The following is a 15,615-nucleotide window of genomic DNA, read 5'->3' as shown; positions in this document are numbered from 1 at the left end:
ATCATCTTTGTTAGATAAATATAAAGAAGCATTCCCCTATTGTTCTTGTGGAGAACAGAACATTATTAACCCAAATCTCATATTTTTCTAGATCTAGAATTCTGTTGGCAATATAAACTGTTTTGTTTTTCTGGGGTATATTAACATTTCTGAGATGTTCTTTGTCTTTGTTTATGTAATGGGAGGACATGAGAGAACTCTTTTTGGTCCTGAATAAATTTAGAAGGACCAGTGTTGTAAAATGTTCCTTGCTATTGGGGGAGCTATGGGTATTCTTACGCAAGAGGCTAAAGAAGGAGATAAGTAATCAAGGCAATCGGATGCCTGCAGAAAGTACATAGAATTGTTACCAGGGGGGTTACCTACACCTGATAATGAAGAGCAGCTGAATAAAGAAACCAGACTGGTTCCAATATTCAATGCTATATGTCTAATTGATGCAGAAAGTGCTAATATTGTATAAATTGTCCATATGGAAAGGCTGTGATCCTATGAATGAGAATATTTTCTCTAAAGTTGGAAGATATTCTTCTATCAATTATTCAACATTCTTGAACGTACTTCATTCAAGTATAACCTGGCACAGGAAATGGGGATTTAAGGTCCTGAGTGGTAACACTCCAATAAAAAGTGATGTTGTGATATGGCTTCTATGCACCATTCAGTAAAATGAACCACCCCTTCTTGAAGGGAAAAATTTACTTCCAGGACTGAGACAGAGAAAGTACAAGATGAGGCTGGGAATTTTATTTTGCTAAAAAGTAAGAATGTGTTAATAGAAGGGTGGGGACATGCCAAAGCGCATGGAATCCAGGTTCAAGTTCATTGATAGTCAAATATGGCATAATTTGAGCATCAGAATTAAAGAAAACAATAACAAAAAAAAACTTGACAGTATTGATCATAACCAATTGAATAAAGTAGTAATTCATGAGTTCATACTGATATAAATAAGTGCATAAGTCAAACATTGGATCATGAATAGGATATTCACATAACCTCAAAATAATTCCCCATAAAAACCTGACTGATTACAAAGAAATGAAGAGTAACTTCACAGCTACTATCCAGGCAGACACTACCTTAATCAAGAGATCAAAGCTAACACCACCAGTAATGGGAAAAATGGAAATCATGTACCACATAATAGATGCAGTAAGAACACTGTATTACCTCTGTGATATTACCACTCAAGAGGCATAACCTGAGCCTAATCATGAGGAAGTAGCAAATAAACCCCAACTGAGGAATAGTCTACACGATAACCAGCCTATAATCTTCAGAAGTATAAAGTCCTTAAAACCAAGGAAAGACAGACTATTTCAAGTGGAAAGAAACTAAAGAGAAATGACAAATGTGTGTGGTCCTGAGCTGGATGTTTTTTGCTGTAAAAGATATTAAAGCTTGAATGGGATTTGATCATTACATGGGAGAACTTTATCAAGACATTTCCTTATTTTGATGATTGTCTTGAGGTTATGTAAGAATCAATAAATAAAATAAAAATGGTTAATGTCATCCCATTTTATTCTCAGTGGCCAGTAGGGCCTTAATATTGTGTGAGAAAACAGTAATGTGCACTCTTTGTTTCTAGTTCTTTACCTCTCATTCATGCTTTAACATACAGTAATTTTCCTTTTCTTTCATCTACTCCACTTTAACTGCTCACCAAGGACTTCAGTATAATCCTGGTTAACCAACCTTGTGCCACTTAGATCTGTGTGATCTTAGAAACTTTATTTCCCTTGTGCCTCAGTTCACTGTATTTCTATCACATGGGAACATAACTGTGGTTGAGATTTAAATACATATAAAATGCCTAAAATCACTCTTGGCACAGGCTAAGTGTTCAAAAATGTTAGCTACTCATTATTATTTCCATTGCAGAATTCTTGCCTGTAATTCAGACCTATGTATTCAAATGCTCACTGGACATTTTCACCTGGATGTTGCATAGACACCTGAAACAGATTGCCAACACCTGAACTCTGCCCATCAGCACTTGTTCCCATTCTTCTCACATCCGTATTCCTTATCCTCATGAAAGCCTCCACCAGAAACCTGATGACCGCCCTTTATCCTTTCTTTGACACTTTCCCCATTCAATGGATGACCAAACAGTGTTAGTTCATTTTCTTAATATCCTTTTATTTATTCCCCTCCTCCTCCTTCCTCCATGTCACTCCATTAATTCATCATCTCATTATCTCTCCTATGTTTTTGTCAGTTTGTTGAGTATTTGGGGAGGGAGGAGTTATTTCTTTATTTTCTGAATGAGATGGAGGAACCCTTAAAGGAGAAGGATTTATGCAAGAGGTCTGGCAGGATAGGAGAGTGCCGGTCAGTCCATGTGCCAAGAAATAGAGATTCTGAAGTAGATTCTGAGATTCAGATTCAGGCCTTTTTCAGAAATAGGCAGTGAGGAGTTCAGCGTTGACCAGTCACCATGGTAGTTTCCTAGAGTGAATTGAGTTGAAGGAGGCTGTGTGCCAGGAGCCCTAAGACCTCAGGCTTCAGCCTCCAGGCAGCAATTATCTGGTACCGTCCTGGTCTCACTCCCACCCCCGGCCCCAAAGTTCCCCTGCCCTCTTCTCAGCCTGAGAGTTATCTGGGAGGGTGGGCCCAGGACAAGGCTCCTGTCATCCATAAACATCTCGCCACTTTGACCACTTTGCCTGAGATGCAACTCAAGTGTGGGGGCTAGGTCACCACTCAGGATGAAACCCCTCATTGTCTCTCCTTTTAATGACTGCAGTTTACCTAGATTTCCTGCTTATCCTTGACTCTCTCCCATCACTTGTCTATTCTATCTCAAAAATAATATTTCTAAAATGTAAATATGAGTAAGTCTACCTTCCTCCCTTTAATGAATTCATGCTATCTTTAACATAAAATGAAACACTTTAGTATAGCTTCCAGGGCCCTTCTCTCTTGCTTTATGCTTGCTCCTCTCCTTCTCCCTTCTACCGACTTAAGCACAGAGTTCTGAACTAATCAGATACCCATAAGCACCACTAATTCACTCTGAGAACTTTGTGCAAACGCTATTCTCTCTGGGCTGCTGCAGCACTTATTTCTTGCTTAGCTAACGTGCACTTTTTTAAGACTGAGCTCATGCATAATCACTTACAGGAAGCTGTGTGCACCCTGCAGTGGGTTACATACTCTCCCATCTTGTGATTCTTTCATCACAAGCTTTCACAGCTACCTGTGTATTCTCTATTCCTGCATTACTCTGAAAACAACCTGAATGCAGAGACTCTGGATGTGTGTAAGTTGTGTGAGTGTGGTTGTGTGAGTCTCTTTAGCTCTTATGTTGTATTTCTAGGGCCCAGTACATTGATAGAAATGTAGAAAATATTTTCAAAAGATTTTTGAGGCAGTAAATAGCACCAGCTGGATTAGTGACTTCCTAACTCTACATCAGTTAGCAAATTAACAAATCATCATGCATTTAAAATATATTGACAAGTTAGTCAATATTTACTTTCTATTCGCAGTATCTGGCTTTCAATAAGTACTCAATAAACATTTTAAAATATGTAAATTTTTAATTAAGACATTGAACCGGATATTAAATCCTTCTTTAAATTATTTCTTTAAAAATGTATGCTTTTCTACGCTTATAAGATACGGACTTTCTAGAGCCTTTAAGATGACAGCTATTTTTTAGTAGCTGACTTATTAAAGATAAAAATAATTATGTTTCTGTGATTTTTCAAGGATTCTTTTTCTACCATGTGAGGCATTGGTATTGGAGCAATTCCCCACTCTCGTTAGACCAATGAGTTATTTTCTGTATTTTTCCTGTAGCTCTATAATCATCCAAACTTCACATGGTACCAAAAAGTAACTAGGGCACTTTATACCACAAGAGTTCATAAAACAGAAAACATAAAAACAATCAATAAATCCTAAAAATGAGTCTCTTAAAAGTATTTTATAAAAGCTCAGAGGAATATCTCCAGGAAAATACAGACCTAGCTTTTATAAAGTTCTAGGTTTCTAGCTTGGGTGTAAATTAAGCCTCAGTGGCTTTAGTTCATGTGACTGAAACAGATGTGGCTAAAAAATATTTGTTGTTTGTTTTATATATTTTCAGTGACTTTGGATTGGTATTATATCTAGCTTATAGTGCACACTAAAATAAAGTACTAAGTGTGGAATCACCAAGGATTTCAACAACGGACCTCTTTTTGGCATATTTCCTGGATGATAGACAAATATTTGACAAAAATTGAACACGACTGAGCAACTGAACAACCTTTACATCTAGGGTTCAGTCACCATGCTTAGGAAGGCTCAGCTCCATGGGTTAGCTCTGTTGCCACTACAACAAAATCAGTCAGTTCTACATCCTCAGTTGAATGAATTCCACTAAGAAATGACTGGGATGTAGTATTAGAGACCTAACGTTTAGCTAAGGCCCTGGGTTACTAGGACAATGGAGGACATTTAAGACCTCACTAGGTTATTGTGAAAGTGGAGCTTACAGAAGAAGAAAAGTAGATGCTATTTTATCTAATGAACTTTGTCAGCACTACAAGATCACCCGAAGGTGGGAAGCTGACCATGCTCCACAAAGGACATGGCCTAGAGAAGTCAGAAGTCCATTGACTCTGGAGGGTTTCTACTGTCAGAGGTCACCACGTCAGACCTGTTTACATGGTCACTAGCCTGAAAATAGGCCTATAAGTCATGGATGTTACCTCTAGAGATGTTTAATCTATTGGAACCATCAGAAGGTAAAAAAAAGCCCATTATTCTGTCCCACAATTTAGGGGAAAAAATCTGTAAATATCATCAGTGGATAAGTTAGCTCATCTCTAAAGCTCCTTCCTAACTTACAGAGCTACTGCAGACCAAAGTACTCATGGTACCTTCCTAAGAATTTCCACATTTGGGTAGAAAGCATTAGATAGATTGAATTCTTGTGACTTTCAGAAATTTACTTTGAGACTCAAAGTAGGATTTATAAGTAAGGTAAAGCTCTTACTATAAATCTCATGGTTTCTGATTATAGAAATACCCAGTGGGTGGTAGCCTTCATTATTACTATATAATTAAATTTTTATTTCTTGAAATACTTTCATGGTTCTCAAAGCCTCTTGAACAATGGGGAGTACTTATTGTCTACTTATTAAATACATCATTGAGTAATCATTTCCATCAAGTTTCTTAAGAAGCTTTGCCATTTATTTCAGGTGCGAACCTGTTGACAAATAGATAAATGAATAACCAAAGGAACTACAGAAAGGAACACCATATTCCACATCAACCCAGAGTAAAACAGACATAAAAATATAAAAAGATGCAAATAAAAATCCATGCATATATTTTTAAACTATTTATTGAAATCTGTCTATATGCAAAGTGCTGTCGTTAATGTCCAGAGAGCAGAGAGGGTACTCCTTTATGAGTATGCAGCCCAGTGAGAAAGGTTAGACATTGCTGAGATAAGTGGTCAAATATAAGACCTAAGAATACTATTTCTTCTTGTTTGTTTTATGTCTGTTCTGCAATATGGATAAAGTCAACTATGGAACAAGCATTTTGTGCATTTTGCTGTTTAGAATAATTTCTAGCAGAGGTGATGACTATAATTTTTAAAGAATAATTGTGGCAAATCTGGTAAAAAGTAACCACAGCAGAAGTCTAAATTGTACTATAATCAGACAGAATGCATGAGTTTTTGATCACAGGGCCTACATTTATGAACTTTCGGTTTTCTCTTTTGTAAAATATAAAAAATAGAACTGTGTTACTGTTTATCTTTTTTACATGGAGACATATGGGATTGAAGAGATATATAAGGTAAAAGAGGGTGACATAGAGATTATTAACATGGGAGGAAATGAGGATTTACGAAGATTAAGTGTCTTGTGAAAGGTTATACAAGGGAGTGGCTGAGTTGTGCCAAGGTTCATAAACTCTTATTACCATTTTCATCTTGGAAATATATATGAAAAGGTAATTCTTGAGTTTGTTACTTTGCTGTCTTTACAGATTTTGTATAGCAGTTACCATTTAATCCCTGGCTGTAGTATGTGTACTATGGTTTTGACTTTTTTGTGCATAAGAATTATCTAGTAAGCTTGTTTAAAATGTGGGTTTTGGAATACCTTTTACCTCCCACACTGATTCATTGTATCTGGTGTGGAACACAGGAACCCACATTTTTTTTTAATTTTTTTTATTAGTTGGAGGCTAATTACTTCACAACATTTCAGTGGGTTTTGTCATACACTGACATGAATCAGCCATGGAGTTACATGTATTCCCCATCCCGATCCCCGCCTCCCACTTCCCTCTCCACCCGATTCCTCTGGGTCTTCCCAGTGCACCCACATTTTTAACAACTACTCCCCAGGTGATTCCATCACAGGTGATCCATAGATCACCTTTTGAGAAATGCCTAACTCCATCACATGGAGGATTTTAGCAGAAAAGCTGGTATCTTTCTGTTTTTTTAGAATCCAGCATATTGATAGTGTCTAGGTCCTATCAAAATACCTAATTAAATATGTTACGTAAAGCTGAAATGACCTCAAGTTCAGTATGATCCAATTTATCTTTAATTGGATGGATTTGAACTGAGCCCCCAAATGAGTTAATACATACAATTATATGCATATACGCAAGGTAGATGCTTTCTGTGGTAGAAGAAGAAAGAGTATTATTAATTGCTGATTTTTCAGCTAGATTTGATATTCAAATTCTTAAGGGAAACTTATTGCATCAATTTAGTAGATCAAAAAGAAACAGTGATATCTCTGGATTAGATTTTTGAGAAGTATGTAAGTTTAATTCTGTGAAACAAAGCAAAACAGAACTTTGAGGCCTTGAGGTAATGTTTCCACAAATCTTTGCCTAGTCCATTCTTTAGAAATCATAGAGCAAGGTACTCTATTGATGCTTTTGTAAATCTTCTCTTCTATCTCCTCATTAAATTGACTTTAGCCTAAATTGATCTGCTTAGCATACAATGGTTGACTTTATACCTGAAGGCATCTAATCACCCTGTGTCTGATCCAGAACTAGTAATAAATCAATGGACAAACAAATTCAAGATTATTTTCAGGTTACTGAAATTCCTTGAACTCCTTTGTCAGGATAAACATCAAAGGGCTAGCAATTTTTCTGTTTGCTTGTTTTTACTGTCATAATGACAAGATATTTATGTTATTCTAGGAATTTGTTAAGAAGAATATTAATTTCAAAGTCAAAAGATGAGGTCAGTCTAGGAGCTAGTCTACCCAGACCAAAAGTTTTGAATATTTCAGATGTAGCGTCTGTGTGGTCAGAAAACTAACCATTTCCTCAGAAAGCCTCCTTAGCGTCATTTTGTGCTGCGTAGATTGTTGCATGAATGATGATGGGACCATTAAGAAGCCACACTCCAAAATGGAGTAGGGGGACATTTTTTTGGGGAGAGAAAAAAAGAAAACTACTAATGTGTATCAGTGTCTATCTAGAGTCTTAATAGACTCCAGGTTAATAAGGACCTTCAAGCCTACCTAGTTTAATCATTCACCTAAATATGGGCCTCTACTGCAGTCTGTTTGACTGTTATTTTTAAAAATGTGACCACTTTGGAGTCTTTGGCTTATAGTTAAAAAAGCTGGACTTTTTTAATGGCTGGACTTCAATTTTATATTTAAAAAGAATTGTATTTATTTTAGAAAAAGTCTGGAGAAGATGATGTTTCCCTATACCAATATGTCAGCTAATTACCACCTCACCTTTAATGCTGCTTACAAGAAACATGTTTCTTCTATAAATGCAAAGAATTTATTAAAAATCATAGCAATATTGATTTAAATAAAATTAACCAAAAAGAAAAGTAGAAATAACCACGTTCTGTTGAGACCAGCTTGACAAGCAGGGTTTCTGAAAGTACGATACTGCAAGAGAATGAGAAACGAGACACAAGAATTCAGAGAAAAGCGAGGACCAGGGGATCAACACCACTCCGAGGTGAAGGTGCTGAAACTGAATCCAAGCCAGCTCTGTTACACTTTCAGCCGTGAATGAAAGAATATGTGGGGAGTTAAACTATAACTTGTGTGGCCTTCAGGGCCAAAGAACAAAATGATCATTAACCATTGAGTAATTAGGAAACAGTAATCAATAACTAATCAGTAACTAAGACTAATATTTTTATCTATAGATTTTCCACCAGATACGGAAAACATGTGACTCTGAGATGCCAGTTGAGAAACAGTCTGGGGTCGGTTTTCCAACCCCAGGATCACATCTTGTTTTCAAGATTATGAGCTGTTCCATCTGGACTTGTTCCAAGAGTCTCACACCTGCTAGCATCCAGTTTATCAGTAATTATAAATTTCTTTTGCGGCCCTTGCTGGGGCCTGCTTCTCTTTTATTCTTCCTGTCTCCTACAACAATTAATGAACAACTGATAGTACTAGTGTCTGTGATAGTGCTTTATATGAAATCCTTTCAAAGATGTTGTGAGAGCACTGTCGTTACCATGTCTTACAAATGACATGGGTTTAAAAAGTACTAAACTAAAGGGTTTAGAAAGTACTAAACAACTTACCCAATTTCATGTAACCAGTAAGTGGCAGAACAAGCTTCTAACTTGTCTGCTTGACTTGGAAGCCCATGATTTTTCTCACAGAGCCATTTGCTCTTCTCATTTATAATTTCCAGAAAAATCATCTGAGGAAAATCATAGCAATTATAGTTTTCACCTTTCCTCTATCCCACCTCTGACATCTACCCCAGCATTGTGGAGAGTCATAATATGCAATAGAAAATCATGGACCTGGTAATTAGATCACATCTCCTACTTTCTGTGTAACTTTGAAAAATATCTTTTTTTTTTAATTCAGTTTATTCATCTGTAAAGTGGGTATAAAATAATCAGCCTCGATAGCACTTTCTAAGTGTTATCTTCCTCTTCCTTCAATCTAGAAGGAAAGAAGAGTGGAAGTAGGGTAAATATACTGAAGCAAGAGAAAATGTTATCTTCTCTCCACCTACTCTATCATATGAGCCACCACCAATCCTAAATAGATGCCTTAGGACAATCTGCTGAAACAGTTGGACCGGAGACATTACAAACTATTGAAAGACAGATTAATGATAGTCATGAAGGGAACAACTCTGTAGCTCTGGTTCAGTTCAGTCCATTCGTTCAGTGTCTCAGTCATGTCTGACAATTTGCAACCGTGTAGATGGCAGCACACCAGGCCTCCCTGTCCATCACCAACTCCCAGAGTTTACTCAAACTCATGTCCATTGAGTTGGTGATGCCATCTAACCATCGCTTCCTCTGTCATCCCCTTCTCCTCTTGCCTTCAATCTTTCCCAGCATCAGGGTCTTTTCCAATAAGTCAGCTCTTTGTATCAGGTAGTAACAGTATTGGGGTTTCAGCTTCAACATCAGTCCTTCCAAAAACATTCAGGACTGATTTCATTTAGGAAGGACTGGTTGGATCTCCTTGCAGTCCAAGGGACTCTCAAGAGTCTTCTCCAACACCACAGTTCAAAAGCATCAATTCTTTGGTGCTCAGCTTTCTTCACAGTCCAACCCGCACATCCATACATGACCACTGAAAAAATCATAGCCCTGACTAGATGGACATTTGTTGGCAAAGTAATGTCTCTGCTTTTTAATATGCTGTCTAGGTTGGTCATAACTTTTCTTCCAAGGGTAAACGTCTTTTAGTTTCGTGGCCGCAGTCACCATCTGCAGTGATTTTGGAGCCCCAAAAAAATGAAATCTGCACTGTTTCCACTCTTTCTCCATCTGTTTGCCATGAAGTGATGGGATGGGATGCCATGATTTTTGTTTTCTGAATGTTGAGCTTTAAGCCAACTTTTTCAATCTCCTCTTTCACTTTTATCAAGAGGCTCTTTAGTTCTTCTTCACTTTCTACCATAAGGATGGTGTCATCTACATATCTGAGGTTATTGATATTTCTCCCGGCAATCTTGATTCCAGCTTGTGCTTCTTCCAGCCCAATGTTTCTCATGAGGTACTCTGCATATATGTTAAATAAGCAGGGTGACAATATACAGCCTTGATGTACTCCTTTTTCTATTTGGAACCAGTCTGTTGGTCCATGTCCACTTCTAACTGTTGCTTCCTAACCTGCATACAGATTTCTCAAGAGGTGGGTCAGGTAGTCTGGTATTCCCATCTCTTTCAGAATTTTCCACAGTGTATTGTGATCCACAAAGTCAAAGGCTTTGGCATAGTCAATAAAGCAGAAATAGATGTTTTTCTGGAACTCTCTTGCTTCTTCGATGATCCAGCGGATGTTGGCAATGTGATCTCTGGTTCCTCTGCCTTTTCTAAAACCAGCTTGAACATGTGGAAGTTCACAGTTCCTGTATTGTTGAAGCCTGACTTGGAGAATTTTGAGCATTACTTTGCTAGTGTGTGAAATGAGTGCAATTGTGTGGTAGTTTGAGCATTCTTTGGCATTGCCTTTCTTTGGGATTGGAATGAACACTGACCTTTTCCAGTCCTGTGGCCACTGCTGAGTTTTCCAAATTTGCTGGCATTGAGTGCAGCACTTTCACAGCATCATCTTTTAGGATTTGATATAGCTCAACTGGAATTCCATCACCTCCACTGGCTTGGTTCATATTGATACTTCCTAAGGTCCACTTGACTTCACAATCCAGGATGTCTGGCTCTAGGTGAGTGATCACACCATCGTGATTATCTGGGTCATGAAGATCTTTTTTGTACAGTTCTTCTGTGTATTCTTGCCACCTCTTCTTAATATCTTCTGCTTCTGTTAGGTCCATACCATTTCTGTCCTTTATTGTGCCCATCTTTGCATGAAGTTTTCCCTTGGTAGCTCTAATTTTCTTAAAGAGGTCTCTAGTCTTTTCGATTTTATTGTTTTCCTCTATTTCTTGGCACTGATCACTGAAGAAGGCTTTCTTATCTCTTCTTGCTATTCTTTGGAACTCTGCATTCTAATGGGTATAACTTTCCTTTTCTCCTTTTCTTTTTGCTTCTCCACTTTCATATCTTTCTGTAAGGCCTCCTCAGAAAGCCATTTTGCTTTTTCAAATTTCTTTTTCTTGGGGATGGTCTTGCTCCCTGTCTCTTGTACAGTGTCATGAACCTCTGTCCATAGTTCATCAGGCACTTTGTCTATCAGATCTAGACCCTTAAATCTATTTCTCTCTCCCACTGTATAATCATAAGGAATTTGATCTAGGTCATACCTGAGTGATCTAGTGGTTTTCCCTGCTTTCTTCAATTTAAGTCTGAATTTGGCAATAAGGAGTTCATGATCTGAGCCACAGTCAGCTCCTGGTCTTGTTTTTGCTGACTGTATAGAGCTTCTCCATCTTTGGTTGCAAAGAATATAATCAATCTGATTTCAGTGTTGACCATCTGGTGATGTCCATGTGTAGAGTCTTCTCTTGTGTTGTTGGAAGGGGGTGTTTGCTATGATCACAGTGTTCTTTTGGCAAAACTCTATTAGACTTTGCCCTGCTTCATTCCATACTCCAAGGCCAAATTTTCCTGTTACTCCAGGTGTTTCTTGACTTCCTTCTTTTGCATTCCAGTCTCCTATAATAAAAAGGACATCTCTTTTGGTAGTTTTGGTTATATAAATCACTTTTAATTATTCCTGGACGTTAATTTTGCAGAAATACATTCTCATAATTCAACCAGTATCCTATGTTGCTAATCTCCAGGGGAATATTCTAGACTTGAACATATTTTAATGAAAGGATTCTTGGCTTAAGAACAATGCATCTTTATTGCATCTTTGATTCCAAGGTCATAAGCATATTTTTAATATGACCATACCATTAAGGATATATTTACTCAGTTACTTTGAATAGGTTAAGTGAGGTTGTTCCCACCACCCTTTTATTGCATAATCCTATACTGTATTAACACACTTGTATATGTTTCCACCATTGTTCTATTTTTTACCTTTACTTCTATAGTATTTCACCTTTAGAACAATTTTTTAAAATTATATGCTCCATCGTTTGTTTCTGCTTTGCTGATTATTAAAGTGAGTTTTCTCTAATTTTTCTTTAAGACAGAAATAATCTTTTTGTACTATTAGTTTTATTTTCTTCTAGACTTTTAAAGATCAACACATTTGTCATGTTTACAGTTGAATGTCCAGACCAGCTGGGAATTAAGCAGAGACAATGGATTGTGTGGCTTAGACAACATTCCCATTCTGGAGAGTGATCCTGATTTGAGGGAAGTCAGGGATATTTAGCCCTGGATTTGAGGTGATCTGTATCACAGTTTTGGTTCTGCCTCTAGGTCTGTGTCCCTTTCCTTTGTAGGGACACACAATTAGTATGAAACTGAAAGCTTGGGTTAGAACAGTTCTTAGTTCCTTTCTACCTGGAAAGTCTTAAGAGTTTATGTTTGTTTGTTTTTTTAATGAATTCATGCAAGTCTTTAACATCAGTAAGTCACCATGGCCACTATACATTTCTTATTATACAATATATGCAGCCCCTGTCAGGCACTCTTAGACATAGATGGACCTGGCACAAGTTTTAAATATTCTCCCTTACCAGCGCCTTGTTGTATTTGGGCAAGGCTGATTCCCCCTAGATGAGAAGCAGATCTTTTGTGGGTAGGTCAGAATGATTTGTAAAAGTCCTCACCAGTTTCTTTCAAGTGCCTCATCAGTTGCTTTCTGTCCTTTGTTTATTCTTATTCTCCTTAAGAGCTGTGACTACCCACGTAGTGCCTAGTCCAGGGCGATGATTCCATCCAAGGACAATTTTAGGGAATAAGTCAAGGTGCTCTCTCTTTTCTACATGCAGGGAGCATTAGACTGAGCCGAACCTGGAAAGAAATCTCTCAGAGAACGGACAACCATTCCTTACACATTTATAGTAATAATGCTTCTAGGTCCCTGTCACAGATTATTTATGATTGCTCTTAAATTTCCAATATGCATTATACATTGAAAAGGCACCAGCATATCCAGAATAATAGGTCCTTTGTTATTTTTTTCACTAACTTCCTTACTCCCCCCTCAATCAATTATAAAAAGCTGTCTCTACTGATGTTTTTTAACACTTCCTACTTTAGTATTAACAGTAAATTTAATTACCATGTTGTTTACCTATTCTGTTTTCCTTAATAAGCATCTAAATTATTGGACTCAAACCACACTTGCAACACCTGATCATAACAATCCCCCAGCGATGAGGCTTCATTTATCATTGTCTTTGACTTTTAATTCTTGAGACCTTTAAAAAATCCTGCAGAGCTGTGTTCTTGGTTAACATTTCTTGACTGCATTCTTGAAGTAAAATATTTTATGAGACTAATTTTTTGCATCCAGTTGCATTTATGTAAAAATCAAAAGGCAGATTAGCTAAGAGTAAACTCAGCCTGCTTATTCCACATTAATTTGTGATATTCTTAGTTCATACATTTTTTTAATTTCTTTTTTTTTTTAATTGCTTTCCTCAGATTCTGGGATATTATTTTTAGGACCCCTCTCTCAGGAAACTCTTGATTATTTACAGATTGATAAGTAAATATTCAGGAAAATCATGCATCTTCTTTATATTCCTTTCTAGGTTGTTTTTAGTCATATCTGACTCATTTTTACTGATGATACAGAGTGGGAGGTAAAAGAAGGTTGTCAGTTCCTTGAGGACTAAAACTGTCATTCATTCATATTCCTTATAGAGGTTTAAATAGCAGACATTTAGTTAGTATCTCCTATAACTCTCAGTAGGCTGTAAGCTCTGTTGGCCTGGAGATCACTTGTACACATGCAACCCAACAAGAGCTATCATACGTTGGTTGGCTTTTCCTCTCTCTTTTGTTCTTAATTTATTTTTCACATAAACATACATTTATTTAATTTTTTTCACTGATATATCATTTATTTTCAGTGAAATGCACTGACCTTATGTATACAGTTTGATAATTTCTGACTAATGTGTACACACATAACCCACATCCTACCAAAATGCAGAACATCGTCTTTATCTTAAATTTCCTTACGTCTCCTCCCAGTCAAAACCTCCCTCCTTTTATTTAAAGCATGTACTAGTTTTGCCTGTTACAGAACTTCAAACAGTAGGAACTCGTGTTCAGCAGATTTTACCAGTTTTTCTGGTTTGTCCTTGTAGCTCATCCAGCCGTATTTTGTTTCATATTGTTAATGGGCGTTGAATATACCATAATTTCAAATCCATTCTCCTGTCATTGTTGAATTAGTATAAATTTGAAACAATTTGCATTCTCTACAGTTTGTAGTTATTGTGAATTAAGCTGCTATGAACTTTCCTATACAAGTCGTCTGTGTATGTATGTGTATGTGTATGTGTATCTGTTTTTGTTTCTCTTAGGCAGATACCTAGAAGTGGTGTTGTTAAGAGGTAAGCATATGTTTATGAAAAACTGCCAGTTGATTCCTCAAATGATTACTATTTTATGCTCTCACTAGCAATGTGTGAGAGTTCCAGTTCCTCCAAATCCTTGCCCACAGTTGGCATTCTCAGTCTTAATTGTATCCTATTGGGGATGTACAATAGGACAGCCACTTTGTAAAACAATTTGATGATTCATCAGCATGTTAAAAATAGTGTTGATATATGATCGAACAATTCTCCTCCTTGGTACACACCTAAGAAAAATGAAAACATATGTTCTCACAGAAGTTTGTGCAGGTTCAATCATGGCAGCATTATTTATTTTATGGTTATTGAAGTAGCATTGATTTACAATGTTTCAGGTGTACCTCAAAGTGATACTCTCTCTATATATATATATACACACACACACACACATATACATACACATACACATGCATTTTCCATTATAGCTTATTACAAGATGCTGAATATAGTTCCCTGTGCTAGACAGTTGGCCCTTGTTATTTATCTATTTTATGTGTGTAATATATTTTATGTATATAACTGTGTATCTGTTAATCTCAAATTCCTAATTTATCCCCCCCACCTCCTTCCCCTTTTGGTAACCATAAGTTTGCTTTCTATGTCTGTAAACCTATTTGTCTTCTGTAAATAGGTTATTTGTATCATTGTGGAATATACATATATATTAGATTGCATATATTAGACTATATATATATTTAGATTGTGGCATGTATGTATATATATATGTCACATATTCTTTACTCATTCATCTGTCAATGGACATTTACATTACTTCCATTCTTTCCTGTTGCATATAGTGCTGTTATGAATACTGAGGTGCATGTTTGCTTTTTTTTACTTTGAATTTTTGTCTTTTCTGGATTTATGCCCAGGAGATGGATTGCTAGATCATAATGGTAGTTCCATTTTTAGTTTTTTGTTTTTTTTTTCATTTTTAGTTTTTTAAGGACTCTCCATACTGTTATCCATAGTGGCTGCACCAGTTTACATCCACACCAACAGTGTAGGAGGGTTCTCTTTTCTCCATGACTTCTCCAGCATGTATTATCTGTAGATATTTTGATGATGGACATTCTGACCAGAGGTGAGGTGATACCTCATTGTAGTTTTGATAACATCATTACTCATAATAACCAGAATAGAAAATGGTTCAATGTTTATCAACTAATAAATGGATAGATTAAAAATGAAGCACATTCATACAATGGAATATTA

The sequence above is a fragment of the Cervus canadensis genome, chromosome 3 (assembly GCF_019320065.1).
Source record: "Cervus canadensis isolate Bull #8, Minnesota chromosome 3, ASM1932006v1, whole genome shotgun sequence".
NCBI classification, from domain to species: domain Eukaryota; kingdom Metazoa; phylum Chordata; class Mammalia; order Artiodactyla; family Cervidae; genus Cervus; species Cervus canadensis.
Note: the sequence above shows the minus strand (reverse complement) of the source record.